General features: G+C 41.2%; 2 pseudogenes; both read right to left on the bottom strand.

The window, feature by feature from the left end:
• Positions 1-1,771: 1,771 nt before the first annotated feature.
• On the bottom strand, positions 1,772-1,929 carry LOC126010337 (uncharacterized; annotated as a pseudogene).
• A 9,411-nt stretch (positions 1,930-11,340) lies between these two features.
• LOC126008632 (elongation factor 1-gamma-like) lies at positions 11,341-14,268 on the bottom strand (annotated as a pseudogene).

The following is a 14,268-nucleotide window of genomic DNA, read 5'->3' on the forward strand; positions in this document are numbered from 1 at the left end:
TACTATATGCAAGGGATAGTGGGCACATAGGACTCCACAGCAACCACTCTAACTTAATGTGCCTCAGTTTGACAGTGCTTGCCCTAATGAGCATGAGCAAGGACTGCAAACCCCAAAGAGCACCCTGGCCAAATGCTTGAGCAACACAGCCTAATAGGTAGCACTTCCAACAGTGAAGGGGGATGGGGGAGGAGGAGAGAAAATGTTCATTTTATGAACTATTAGACTCCCAACAAATTGGATAACTTAGAGAAATGGATAAGTTCCTACCAGGAACAGATTATTAATGAAAATTTTAAATTGGTAAGTGAAAATGTACATTGGTGATGGGTATTGGAACATTGTACAGCTGAAACTCAACTATCAACAACTTGTTAACTAGCTTGATTTAGTTTTAAACTGTTTTTAAATTTTTGAACATAAAGCCAGAAAGATAGAACAATGGATAGGGCACTTGCCTCACACACAGCCAACCTGGCATTCCTGATGGTCCACCAAACCCACCAGGAGTGGTCCCTGAGTGCAGTGCCAGAAGTAAGCCCTCAGCACCACTGGGTGTGGTTAAAGAAACAAAACAAACAAATAAGCAGGTCAATATATCTCACGAGTATAGTCATGAAGGGGAAATATGTATATTAAAAGTATGGTAATTCCATAACCAGGTGAAATTTATTGATAGTTTGCTGGAGTACAACGATAGTTCAGCCTCTGCAAACTCTTAACAAAAGACTAAAATCATCCTACAGTCTCAGTTATATAAGCTCATCGACCCATTTCTACAGATCCTGGAGTTTCTGGACACCTCCAGATTCTTAATACTGTCAGTTGTTGATACTGACATTCCCATAGGAGTTATCAAATTAGACGAGAAAGTAGCCTAGAAGCCAACTAAGTTCAACAAATAATAAAAGGCTAAACTAGCAGCAGATAGCTCAGTAAAACCTCAGACTGACTTAATGATCCCATTGTGAGACCTAATGATTTTTACACATCTTCTTTTACTGAAGTATTTTTTGATAGTTCAGTAACCATTTAGTTGTACTAAGCAATACAAGATAAATTATTTTGTGCCTGCAAGGGCAGGCTTGGGGATGGGTAGAAAACTGGGAACAGTGAATGTTTCACTGGTGGTAGGATTGAATTCCAGAAATAACTATATTATAAACAATTTTGTAACATGGTGTTTCAATAAATAAAATCATGTTACCATCTTGAGACTGGTAAGGGAACTCAAAAAGTGCTGAGTATGCTTTTGCATGAGGGAGGCCCAAGCTCTTATCTCTAGTACCACAGTGCTCCCTAGCAATGCTGCAAATAATTCCCAGGTGTGTCCCCAAAATAAAATTGTGATCATCTCAATTGCATGAGAAGAAATGCTGACAAAAGTGAGCATCCTCTTAGAAAAACAAATATCTATACTTTTACATAATAAAATACCAGATATGACAAGTCCACAGCTAACATTCTCAATGTGAATTGTCGAGAAAGCTAAGTCACGCCACTTCTATTTAAAGCAATATGAAAAGCCATACCCTGGTTGGCTAAAAAAGACAAGAAAACTCAATATTTGTGGATGGCATATTTCAAAAATCTAAAGATTTCACCAAAGTCTGATAGACTAGTAAATTAGCACAGTAAGATTCATTATGCAATACCTGTTCACCCAAAAATGTATTTCTAGTTGTTGCTGTTTCCTCATTATCAAGATGTCCCATGAACATAGCTTTGCCTATACTGTAAAATTTAATTAATATTCTTTTTTCTTTTTTTTCTTTTTTGCACCATTCCTGGAGGTACTGCAATACCAGGTCGATGCGTGGAGCAGACAGAGCAAGCACCTCTTCCGACTCCCAGCTCCAAAAATCCATTTAATATATTGTCCTCGGATAGATACTACACTTGATCTTAGCCAAAAGGCCGAGAAGCGATCAATTAATATTCTTTTGATTTTGAGAACCTATTGGTGGTATTTAGGATTTACTGCTGGTGCTGCACTCAGGGATCACTTCTGACTGGCCTCTGGGGACTATATGTGTTACCAGGGATTGAACCCAGTTGGCCACACTCATGGCAAATGCCCTTCTACCACTCTGACCCCCTAAATTAATCACTTTTTAAATTTGACAAAGATACAAGATTTTCTGTAACCCTCTTATCCATATATACTCTTCCTCCAGTGCTGTTTGTTTCAGCAAATGGCATATCTGTAAACCAAATCCAGGAATTTCCTTTAATATTTTTATTTTACTCACTTCCTTATTCCCTATCCACACCCAAATTCCTATCCAATCTGCCATCTTTTTATTTGAAGTTCATCTAGATGCAATTTACTCCTCTTCTCACTTACTAGTCTCACTTTTTTTAGTACACATTATCTTGTGCTTTAGTGACAGAGGAGTCCAAACTCTGCTAATGTCTCATTTATTGGAAACAAGAGTTTAACATTTTTGTTATCAAAATATTTTGAGTGATATTTTCGAGAGATTACTTATTTTTGAGATTTGCCCTATATACAACATAGGGACTCTTTTTTAAAAATTAATATCTTTATTTATTATTATTATTGTTGTTGTTGTTGTTGTTGTTATTATTATTATTATTATTTTGGTTTTGGGGTCACACCCGGCAGCACTTGGGTGTTATTCCTGGCTCTAAACTCAGAAATTGCTCCTGGCAGGCTCGGGAAACCATATGGGATGCTGGGATTTGAACCAACATTCTTCTGCATGCAAGGTAAACACCCAACCTCCATGCTATCTCTCCAGCCCCTTAATATCTTTATTTAAAAACCTTGATTACAAATATGATTGTAGTTGGGTTTCAGTCATGTAAAGAACACCCCCCTTCACCAGTGCAACATTCCCATCACCGATGTCCCAAATCTCCCTTCTCCCCACCCCACCCTCACCTGTACTCTAGACAGGCTTTCTACTTCCCTCATTTATTCACATTGTTAGGATAGTTCCCAATGTAGTTATTTCTCTAATTGCACTCATCACTCATTCTTTGTGGTGAATTTCATGTCCTGAGCTGGACCTTCCAGCCCTTCTCTCTTTTGTCTCTGGGAATTATTGTAAACATGTCTTTTATTTTTCTTAAAATCCATAGATGAGTGAGATTATTCTGTGTCTATCTCTCTCCCTCTGACATATTTCACACAGCATAATAGATTCCATGTACATCCACATATAGGAAAATTTCATGACTTCATCTCTCCTGACGGCTGCATAATATTCCATTGTGTATATGAACCACAGTTTCTTTAGCAATGCATTCATCTGTTGAAGGGCATCTTGTTTTTTTCCAGAGTCTGGCTATTGTAAATAGCACTGCAATGAATATCGGTGTGAGGAAGAGATTTTTGTATTGCATTTTTGTGTTCCTAGGGTATATCCCTAGGACAAAAATGAATTTCTATACAATAAACAAAAATTAGATATTATGGTCCAATTTCACTCATTTGATATGGTTGACCAGTTGTTGTTTTTTTTTTAATTTTTATTGTGACCAAAGTGCATTACAAATCTTTTACAGAATTATTTATGGTACATTGTGACAATGAATGAGGGGTATTCCCACCACCAGTGTTGTTCTTCCACCCCTGTTCCCAGCATGTATCCCATATCTCCCTCCTTTACCCCCCAGAATACTCGTGGATCTGGTCTCCACTTTACAGCTTGATGTAGATTGGGTATCTATTCTCTTGTCGTTGGAGATAAAAAAGGATGAGAAAAAGGGAAGAAAAAATTTGGTAGCGACTACCAAAAAAAGAAAGAGAAAAAAAAGAAAAAAGAAAGAAAGAAGGAAGAAACAAAGAGGGAAGAAAAAAAATGCATGGGCAAAGAAAAAAGTTTTCCAAATAATAACCATAAGAGTGAAAAAGAAAGAAAAAAGTGGAAGGAAAATAAAGTCAAAAATTAACAAATTAAAACAAAATAAGAAAAAGAAGGGTGCTGGAGTGGCAGGGTTTGGCATTCCTCCCACTTTTTTTTTTTTGCATAGGCACAGTAAGCATTGGGGAAGAAAGGGAATTCCCGAGGCCTAAGAAATTCAGGTTTGGGCCGGGCGGTGGCGCTAAAGGTAAGGTGCCTGCCTTGCCTGCGCTAGCCTTGGACGGACCGCGTTTCGATCCCCCGGTGTCCCATATGGTCCCCCAAGCCAGGAGCAACTTCTGAGCACATAGCCAGGAGTAACCCCTGAGCGTTACTGGGTGTGGCCCAAAAAACAACAACAAAAAAAAAAGAAATTCAGGCTTTCTCCATCCTTGAAGCATACCATCATGGGATCAACCACTGGCTCCATATATACTCATTTCCCCATCCCAAGGGCTTTTTTGTGGTGCCAGGAAACTTTCCTCTCAGTTGTGGGTGAGAAAATCAGGCCACTGTAGCTAGCGATCTTGGTATTTGCACAGGTCATAGAACAGGGTCTAGGATAGAGTCTTTACAGTTCTAGAGGGTCTATTCCATCATTATTGTTGTGTTCAGTCTTCTGTAACAAGTGATCCCTGTTTTCGTTCAGTCCCTAAGCCAAAGCCTAGAATATTATGGATCCAAAGGTTCTGCTCAGTCTCTGCTGTCAAAGTTGGGCCTCTGTAATAAGAAATTTTGTTTTGTTTTGTTTTGTTATAGTCCTGGGCTACAGCCTAGGGTAGGGTTTTCCTTATTGGTCCCAAGGTAAGTTCTGCCCAGACCCGGTTGTCAAAGTCAGTTTTCTGTAGTTGGTGCTCTTATTTTTCAGAGTTCAAAGGACAATACATCTTCTGATTTCCGTTTATTGTTGGTGATGTGATAGGACAATGGTTGACCAGTTTTTTAAAATATATTTATTGAAGGGGATGACCTTTCTCTTCAGTAGCAATGATTACTGCTAGGGACAGAGCTATTGTACAGCCGGTAGGGCATTTGCTTTGCCCTGGACCAACTTACGTTCAATCACTTGAACACAGTCAACTATGGCTTCCAAAAAAATATTTTTAAAAGAAAGAAATAGGTCTCATGGGGCCGGAGAGATAGTATGGAGGTAAGGCATTTGCATGCATTTTCAGGACATTTGCATGCATGCATGTAGGGCATGCAGAAGGACGATGGTTCAAATCCCGGCATCTCATACTCCGAGTCTGCCAGGAGCAATTTCTGAGCAGAGAACCATAAATAACCCCTGAGCTTTGCCAGGTGTGACCCAAAAACCAAAAACCAAAAAAAAAAAAAAAAAAAAAGAAGAAGAAATATGTCTCTGGGGCCTCAAGTACCTGCTTAGTGTGCATGCAGCCAAAAGTGTCATTGCCCACATAAATTAAGTGTCATCTGAGACCATGACATTGCCACAAAATGTACGGGATCTAACCCATCTCGATCAGGTGTGCACAGAGTTTGTGTGAGCACCACAGCAGGAGTGCACACTTGACTCACATATGAGCCCCACAATGAACCCAGTAAGCACCACAACCAAAGAGTGTGACCTGCTCTGAACACTACAGCCAAGTGCACACACTCGTGTGTGCATGTGTGTGTGTGTGAGAGAGAAAGAGAGAGAGAGAGAGAGAGAGAGAGAGAGTTTCCTGTTTATCAAAACAGCTGGAGTGACCCAATCAGTCCCTAGTATCTCAGGGCCACACCAGCATCATCATATTGGGCCTTAGCATTCAACTCTACAGCCCAGTTGTTTGAGAATTACCAGGAGTGGTACACAGATATCCTGAGACCCACTTGAGAGTTTCCCACAAAAAGTAAAGCTCCCAGGGACCAGAACAATAGTATAACAGATAGAATGTTGGCCTTGCATATAACTGGCCCGAGTTCTATACCCAGCATCCCATATTCTCCAAAGCACCACCAGGAGTAGGTAATTCCTGAACATAGAATCTGGAGTAACACCTAAGAATTGCTGGATGTGGTCCCAAAACCCTCCAAAATTTAAATAATTATAAAGCTCCTAGAGATAGTTCAGTGGAGAATACACTGGCTTTGTACATAGCTGGCCCCAATTTTGCTCAGGGTATCTAGGAACCATACCTTGAGGTATGGTTCTTGAAGGACCCCGTCTGAGGTCCCAGACTGAACCCCAATCTGTCCTAAGGCATGTGTCCTACCCTTCTACTATTTCTCAGCCCTGAGGCATTTGTTTAGAAGATTGGTTATGTTTTATGAGCAAATATGCTATAGAAATAATTGTTTATAGTTTGTTTACAGCAATTAGCCCTTGGGAAAACTGGTTTTCATTATTCTTTGTTTCATTTACAGTCACAGTTTCCAAAAGCCCACAGGCAGTGTGAAGTGAAGATTCAGTCTCTACGGACCACTCCCTCTGAGAGAGAGGTTCTGAATTTGCATCTGGCCTCACTCAAGTGTCTTACACAAACCCAGATGCCTCCATTAAAAACATGGAGGCCTATGCACAGACCCTCAGGACAGGAAACAGCGACCTCAATCTAAGGACTCCTGCGAGACTTGGCAAAGAACGTGGCATTGACTGAAGAGCAAGTTAACAGAGTGGAAGGATGGGACATGAAACAATTATTAGATGATGCTCAAGAACAGGAATATGAATATGAATTACTAAAGCAAAGAAGCCCCCGCAAACTGGCAGTAAATTACAAGGCTCATTCAAAACTGCAGTGACCTTTGGAGAGAGAAGGAGAACTAAAAGCAGTAGCAGAGGGTCTTTGTGGTGGTGGAATGTCAGGGAATGTCAGTGAGACATGTGAGGATTCTAAACAGAAGTGTGACACTAACCCCTTGAAATTAATATTCTAACCCAACATACATGCTGAAAAACATTAAAATTTGGGGGGCGGGAGAGATAGCATGGAGGTAAGGCATTTGCCTTGCATGCAGAAGGTTGGTGGTTCGAATCCCCGCATCCCATATGGTCCTCTGAGCATGCCAGGAGCAATTTCTGAGTGTAGAGCGAGGAGTAACCCCTGAGCGCTGCCAAGTGTGACCCAAAAACCAAAAAAAAAAAAAAAAAACCACATTAAAATTTTTATTAAAAATGAAAAAAATTTTGAACAGATTAAGATGATTAAACGCAAGTCTCCCTAAAATCAAGGACCCATGGGACTTCCTTGTATGCTTGGTAAATTCACCAGAAGAATTGATACTTTTTTGTTTTTTATATCTTTATTTAAGCACCATGGTTACAAACATGTTCGTAGTTGGGTTTCAGTCATAAAAGTCCACCCTCCTTCACCAGTGTAACCTTCCTATGATACTTTCTCTTATGCCTCTATAAAGCAGAAGAGGAAATATTTCTAAATTCACTTTACAAGATTAGAATTACTGCTCTACTATAAGAACCAGACAAGAATGACATATTCCAGCTGGAAGATAGCGCAAGTGGTAGAATGCAGGGTCACATGCACCCAGCTGATTCAGCACTGCTTACCTCTGACCATCACTGTCCCATAGGGCCCAGGCAGCCCTGATCACTTTTGGCCTTGAGACTATGCTTCTGGACCCTATTCCTGACCCATTTGGCCCGTGGGCCCACCCCAGTGAGCTGAGCAACTCTAAAAAGCTCTGGGTCCCCAGAACAACACTGGGTGACCCCTATTTTATTTTATTTTGCATTTGGGACCACACCTGGAGGTGTTCAAGGGTTATTCCTGGCTCTGTACTCAGGAATCATTCCTGGTAGGCTTGGGGGACCATCTGGTATGACAGAGACCAAATCCAAGTTCTCCAAATGTAAGGGAAGTGCTCTACCTACTATGCTATTGCTCTGGCCCCAACCCCTATTTTCAAAAGTAAAACTATAAGCTTATATCTCTTATGATCATAGGTGCAAATTCTCAACAAAAGCATCAAATTAAACACTATTAAAAGGATTATATGACATCAAGTTGGACAGAAACAATAAACATCTGCTCAAGAATAAAAACCATATATTTATTTTAACATATAGAAAAGGGCATCTGATAAATGTGAACATATAAGATAAAAAATTTTTTTGTTTGTTTTTTTTGTTTGTTTTTTTGGGCCACACCCGGCGGTGCTCAGGGGTTACTCCTGGCTGTCTGCTCAGAAATAGCTCCTGGCAGGCACGGGGGACCATATGGGACACCGGGAGTCGAACCAACCACCTTTGGTCCTGGATCGGCAGCTTGCAAGGCAAACACCGCTGTGCTATCTCTCCGGGCCCAGGATAAAAATATTTTTAACTTTTAGTGGCTATGAAGAGAACATAACTTGACAAAATAAAGGCCAATATTTCAGTCTTTATAATCAACATTAAACTCAATGATGAAAAGCAGAACCACCATCTCCAAGATCAGGAACCAGAAAATATAAAGCTTTCTCTTCTCAGTCTTATACTGCATAGGATTGGATTATATAGTAATCTTACTGAACAAATAAACTGGAATCAAATTGGAAAGAAGCAAAACTCAGTATTTGTGGATGGCAAGATTTTTTTTTATTATTGTTGAGAGAAGAAAAGTGAAAAGGAAAGGAAAGGAGAAAAGAAAGGAAAGGAAAGGGGGAAGGGAAGGAAAGAAGAAAAGAGAGGAAAGGGGAAAGGAAAGAAAAGAAAATTAAAGGAAAGGAGAGGAAGAAAGAAAGAAAAAGGAAAGAATGAAAGGAGGGAGGAAGAAAAAGAAGGAAAGAAAGAAAAAAGAAAGACTCAGGTGGCAAGATTTTACATTTAGAAAATTCCTAAAGAGTCCACCAAAATATGTTAGAACTAACCTAATCAATTGAAGAATGCAAATTAATTATATATAATATATTAATATAATATATATGCTGTTAAAACATCAAAATGAAAACAATCCCATTTATAATTGCATCCAAAGAAAAAAACTAGAAATTGATATTAAAAAACAGGGTGAAAGACCGGCATATTGAAAACTTCAAGGCCCAGAGAGATAGCCCAGCGGCGTTTGCCTTGAAAGCAGCTGATCCAGGACCAAAGGTGGTTGGTTCAAATCCCGGTGTCCCATATGGTCCCCCGTGCCTGCTAGGAGCTATTTCTGAGCAGACAGCCAGGAGTAACCCCTGAGCACTGCTGGGTATGGCCCAAAAACGGAAGGAAGGAAGGAAGGAAGGAAGGAAGGAAGGAAGGAAGGAAGGAAGGAAGGAAGGAAGGAAGGAAGGAAGGAAGGAAGGAAGGAAGGAAGGGAAGGAAACGTCAAAAAACTTCAAGGAAGACAACAAAAAAAAAAAAAGAAAGAAGTTCTCAGGAATTGGAAGAATTTGATATTCTTAAAATGACCATACTAGGGGGACCAAGAAAAAAAAACCTAGTCTAGAGTTTGATCTACAACCTGCACAACAACCATGATCTCTAATTTCAGAGGTATGACTGAGACAGTAGCAACTGAATGGGTCTTCTGGTAACATAACAAAAGACACTATCCCAGGCTCCATCCTAGGATCAACGCAAGGACCAAGACCACCAACCACAGAAGACGGATTAAAATGACATTAAGGGAACAGAACTTCTAGAACCATAAAGAAAAACTTCACCATAAGTTCCATCCTTGACCTGTGCAGAGACTGAGATCTCTAGATACAGAGACCTGATTTTACCACCCAGAAAGGAGCAGAAGTCTCCCAAGCACCACAAAAGCACTAACGGGAGAGTAAATGAACTAGAAAGGAGTCTATAGTTTAATCCCATGACAATATACTCCAAGGGTAGAGAAACCCTGTATCTCTTAGGCCAAGGGAATTTTTTTTCGAATGACCCCAATGTTTACTGTGCCTATGCAGGAGGGGAAAAAAAAAAAGAGACAAAAAGCACAAAATAATCTTTTTGTTTTTATTTATCTACCTAGCTTTTGTCGATTTCTTTGATTGGTGTGGATATTGAACTGGTTGTCTCCATTTTTATTTATTTTTTTCTTTCTTTTTTTCTCTTCTTCCGTTTTGTGCTCTGTCATGTTTTTTATCTCAAGACCATGGCAAGTATGTGGTGCCTATCATTATTGCTGTAGTGCTCACTGGATATTTTATTCGATACCTCTTTTTATACTGATGTGGTGTTCCACCTTCTTTTTCCCTTTCGTCTCTCAAACAGAGGATGAGAGCCTCTAGAAGGACTCCGCCCATTTTTGGCATATTTGATTTTTAACCCATTTTATTACGTTTCTCTTCTTCAAACAAAACCACATAACTATCTAGTCCGCCTCCCAATTAGAGGGGGATATAATGGAGGTACCGTGACCAAACAGTTGAAAGATCACTAAGTAGTAAGCTAGGCGCAGAGGGGACCACTCATCCTAGCAGCCCCGGGGGTGAGGGTGGAGGCTATGGGAAGCAGGACTGGAGCAGAGGTGGAGGGAGGACAATTTGGTGGTGGGAATTCCCCTGATTCAATGTTAATATGTACTTAAAATATTGCTGTGAACGATATGTAAGCCACTATGATCAAAATAAAAATTATAATTAAAAATGTTTATACTAGGATATAGAACATTAGTACAGAGATAGAGCATTTGCTTTGCACACGCCCAACCCAAGATTGATGCTCAGTACCACATGTTTACCTGACCACTACCAAGAGTGACCCCTGAGCACAGAATCAGGAGTAAGCACTAAGCCTAAACTTACTAGGCTCTAAGCCACACCACCAGCTGTGGCTCCAAAACAAACAAAAATATTGATATATAAATGTCCTCCCTGTTAGAGTGATAGCATAGCAGGTAGGGCATTTGCCCTGCATGTGGCCAACTCAGGTTCAATCCCTAAAATACCATATGGTCCCCTGCCTGAGCTGACCAGGTATAACTTCTGAATGCAGGTCCAGGAGTAACCTCGGAGTAGCCCAAAAACCAAATAAATAAATGTCCTATATACTTAAAAGCAATCTTCAAATTCACTATAATTTCTATTCCAGTAGGGATTGGAAAAAATTCCAATGTTATTTTTACTGGGAAAGGGAGGTCTAAGCGGGGTTCACAGAGTCTGGGGGCCACATCCAGTTATGTTCAGTAAACTAGACCAGATGGCTCAATGCTAGGGTCCAAGGATGTGATATTCTTAAGTCCTGGGGTACGGACACCTTCAAGGTCTCTCTAGTATTATTCAGGGATTATTAGAGTCACTTGGCAGTGCTTGGGAACTAGGTGGTTCCTGGGATGGAACTGAGGTTGAGTATGTAACCCCTATGCTACTTCTAGGTCCCCAAACATTCTTTATGGAAACAGAGCAAGCAATCATGAGGTTTCTATGAAACCAGAAAAGTCCTCAGAATAATTATGGCAAAGAAAGAACAAAGCTGCTCCCTGCTTTCAAAGTATATTACAAACTCGTCCAACACAGAGGTACTCTGAAACAGGTGAGCAAAAGGGTGGTTGGCCTGTTCACACTCGTCCATCTCCTCCTTCTTCTACTCGGCTTAGGGCTTCTGCTTCTCCTCCTGAGCTCTCTTCTTCCTCGGAGTTTCCTTCTTCAGCAGGCTCCAGACAAACTTCTTAGGTCGAACTGGGCCATCTTCTCACAAAACTTCACCTCGCCCAGGGCACCCTAGGGGCTGGTTAATGCACGCAAGGAACCAGCGGTTGGAGAAGGACTGTCAGAAAGCAGGCTCCAGAACCTGTTTGGTGAGCCATAACAGGGTGCAGACAACTGTGATGTCAGCCAGGGTCACAACTTTGCCTACCAGGAAAGTCCTGGTCTTCAGGTGACATCCAGCAACCCCAGAATCTGCCTCACCTCTCCTTGGCCTTTTAGGTGGCCTGCTTGTTGTGGTTCATGATTCCCAAGGTGGAGAACACCCAGCACTGGCAGGGAGGCAAGATGACACTGACAGCAAAGCTTACCTACTGGACCACCTGGATCATGACCTTGGGGTTACTTACATAGTAGGCAAAGGCCTTGCTCTCTCTCAAGCACACAGAAGCCATTATCACCCTCAAAGGCTGGATCCTTGCCAGGGGGAAATTTATGCAGAAATTCAGGGGTGCAGTTGGTTTGGCCAAAATGGAAATGGGGTGGTGCAGAGAGCATGCCAACCTGAACCCCACTGTACCGAGCAGCAGCTATGAGGGCTTTAAAGGCCCTCCACTTTTTTTTTTTTTTTTTTTTTTTTTTGGTTTTTGGGCCACACCCGGCGATGCTCAGGGGTTACTCCTGGCTGTCTGCTCAGAAATAGCTCCTGGCAGGCACGGGGGACCATATGGGACACCGGGAGTCGAACCAACCACCTTTGGTCCTGGATCGGCTACTTGCAAGGCAAACACCGCTGTGCTATCTCTCCGGGCCCAGGCCCTCCACTTTATAGGCACCAGAGTGATTCCGCAGAGAAAGCACAATTGTTTCTTTTTTTTTTTTTTTTTTTTTTTGGTTTTTGGGTCACACCCAGCGGTTCTCAGGGGTTACTCCTGGCTGTGTGCTCAGAAATAGCTCCTGGCAGGCACAGGGTACCATATGGGACACCGGGATTTGAACCAACCACCTTGGTCCTGGATCGGCTGCTTGCAAGGCAAACACTGCTGTGCTATCTCTCTGGGCCCAGCACAATTGTTTCTTAGACATGCTCCAGCAACAAAAGTAGCGAAAATGAAAATAAGTCAGTGGTACATTCATCAGTATAATGAAAAATAAACAAAAACACAGCTAATTAAGATAAAATACATTCAAATCTGATTTTTAAATGGGCAGAAGGTATGAATAAGCATTTCCCAAATTATAAACAATATGACCCACAGGCGCATGAAAAGATGCTCATTGTCACTGTTGAAAGTCCAGTCACTGGGGCTGCAGAGAATATAGTGTTTGCCTTGCACAGAGCCAGCCCCTGTTCAATCTCTGGTACCCGAAATGGTCCCCTGAGTCCCACCTAGAATGATTCCTGAGTGCAGAGCTGAGAGTAAGATCTGATGACATCTGGGTGTGGCCCCCAAACTAAAGCCAAAATAAAAGTGTCAAATTATCTTTTTATACCTAAATACTTTATATATCAACTATATTATGAAAACTTACTTAAACTCAATTTCCAATTGTGCAAAATAGGAAAATGTATACTATATTATCTTCTCAAGAAAAATGTTGGTGGGGGGGAGGACCAGAGAAATAACACAGTGATAGAGCATTTGCCTTGCACAAGGCCAACCCAGAATGGACCTGGATTTGTTTCCCAGCATCCCATATGACTTTCGTGTCTGCCAGGAGTGATTTCTGAATGCAGAGCCAGCAGTAACCCTGGAGTGCCTCTGGGTTTAAATGGGCAGAAGGTATGAATAAACATTTCCCAAATTATAAACAATTTGATCCACAGGTACATGAAAAGATGCTCATTGCACTGTTGAAAGTCCAGTCACTGGGGCTTCAGAGAACATAGAGAGTGTTTGCCTCTATTAAAAAAATTTTTTAAAAAGAAAAGAAAAGAAGAAAGTTAGGGGCGGCTCTAGTGATAATACAGCGGTAGGACATTTGCCTTGCATGTGGTCAACCTGGAGTGAACCCAGATTGAATCCCTGGATCCCATATGGTCCCCGAACCTGCCAGGAGCAATTTCTGAGTGCAATGCCAGGAGTAACCCCTAATATTGCAATGGTGTGGCCCAACCCCTCCCCAATAGTTAGATAAAGGGGCTGGAGCAATAGTACAGTATGCTTACACATGGATGACCTAGGTTCAATCCTGTATACCATATGATCTCCCCCAAGAGTGATTCCGAGTGCAGAACTAGGACTAACCCCTGAGCACCACTACCAAAAGTTAGTAAGGTGTCAACATAATTAAGTGGGTTTAATTATTAATCAATTCAAGTAAATCAGAAAAATATTTTCAAAATTAAATAGTAATAGGTAGCTAAATAACAATTCCATCCTAAAGGATAATTCTACCCTCCTCAAATGTTTTCTGAGCATTTAGAAAATAATACATCCAGGATTTGTACACATTACCAACTTTAGAGATGTGAAAATTAGCCTTGTAAAATGAGCCCTATCAGAAAACCCCTGAAAGACCCTTCATTCACCCAACAAGGTAATCTGCAGGGTGCTAGTCTCTGCTGACTCTGAGCTGGGAGGAGAGCAGAAATAAATCTGTGCAGGATGGTGCCCAAGAGATACAAACATATCAGTGAGACCCACTAATGAGAAATGACCTCCTGATGGATGATTATGTGATCAGCACCACCAAAGAAAAAGTGGTACAGCAGAAAAGTTGGAGGCTTAGTCACATACAGTAAATAAGATAATTTCTCCACAAAAACTGCTGACTTTGGATATGAAATCAAAGTGGCTAGTCTTAGCCCCTGCCCAGTAATTAGAATTCCAAAAATATGTCTTTGGCTGTAAACTGAGATATTGGGAAGCAT

The sequence above is a fragment of the Suncus etruscus genome, chromosome 5 (assembly GCF_024139225.1).
Source record: "Suncus etruscus isolate mSunEtr1 chromosome 5, mSunEtr1.pri.cur, whole genome shotgun sequence".
NCBI lineage: Eukaryota > Metazoa > Chordata > Mammalia > Eulipotyphla > Soricidae > Suncus > Suncus etruscus.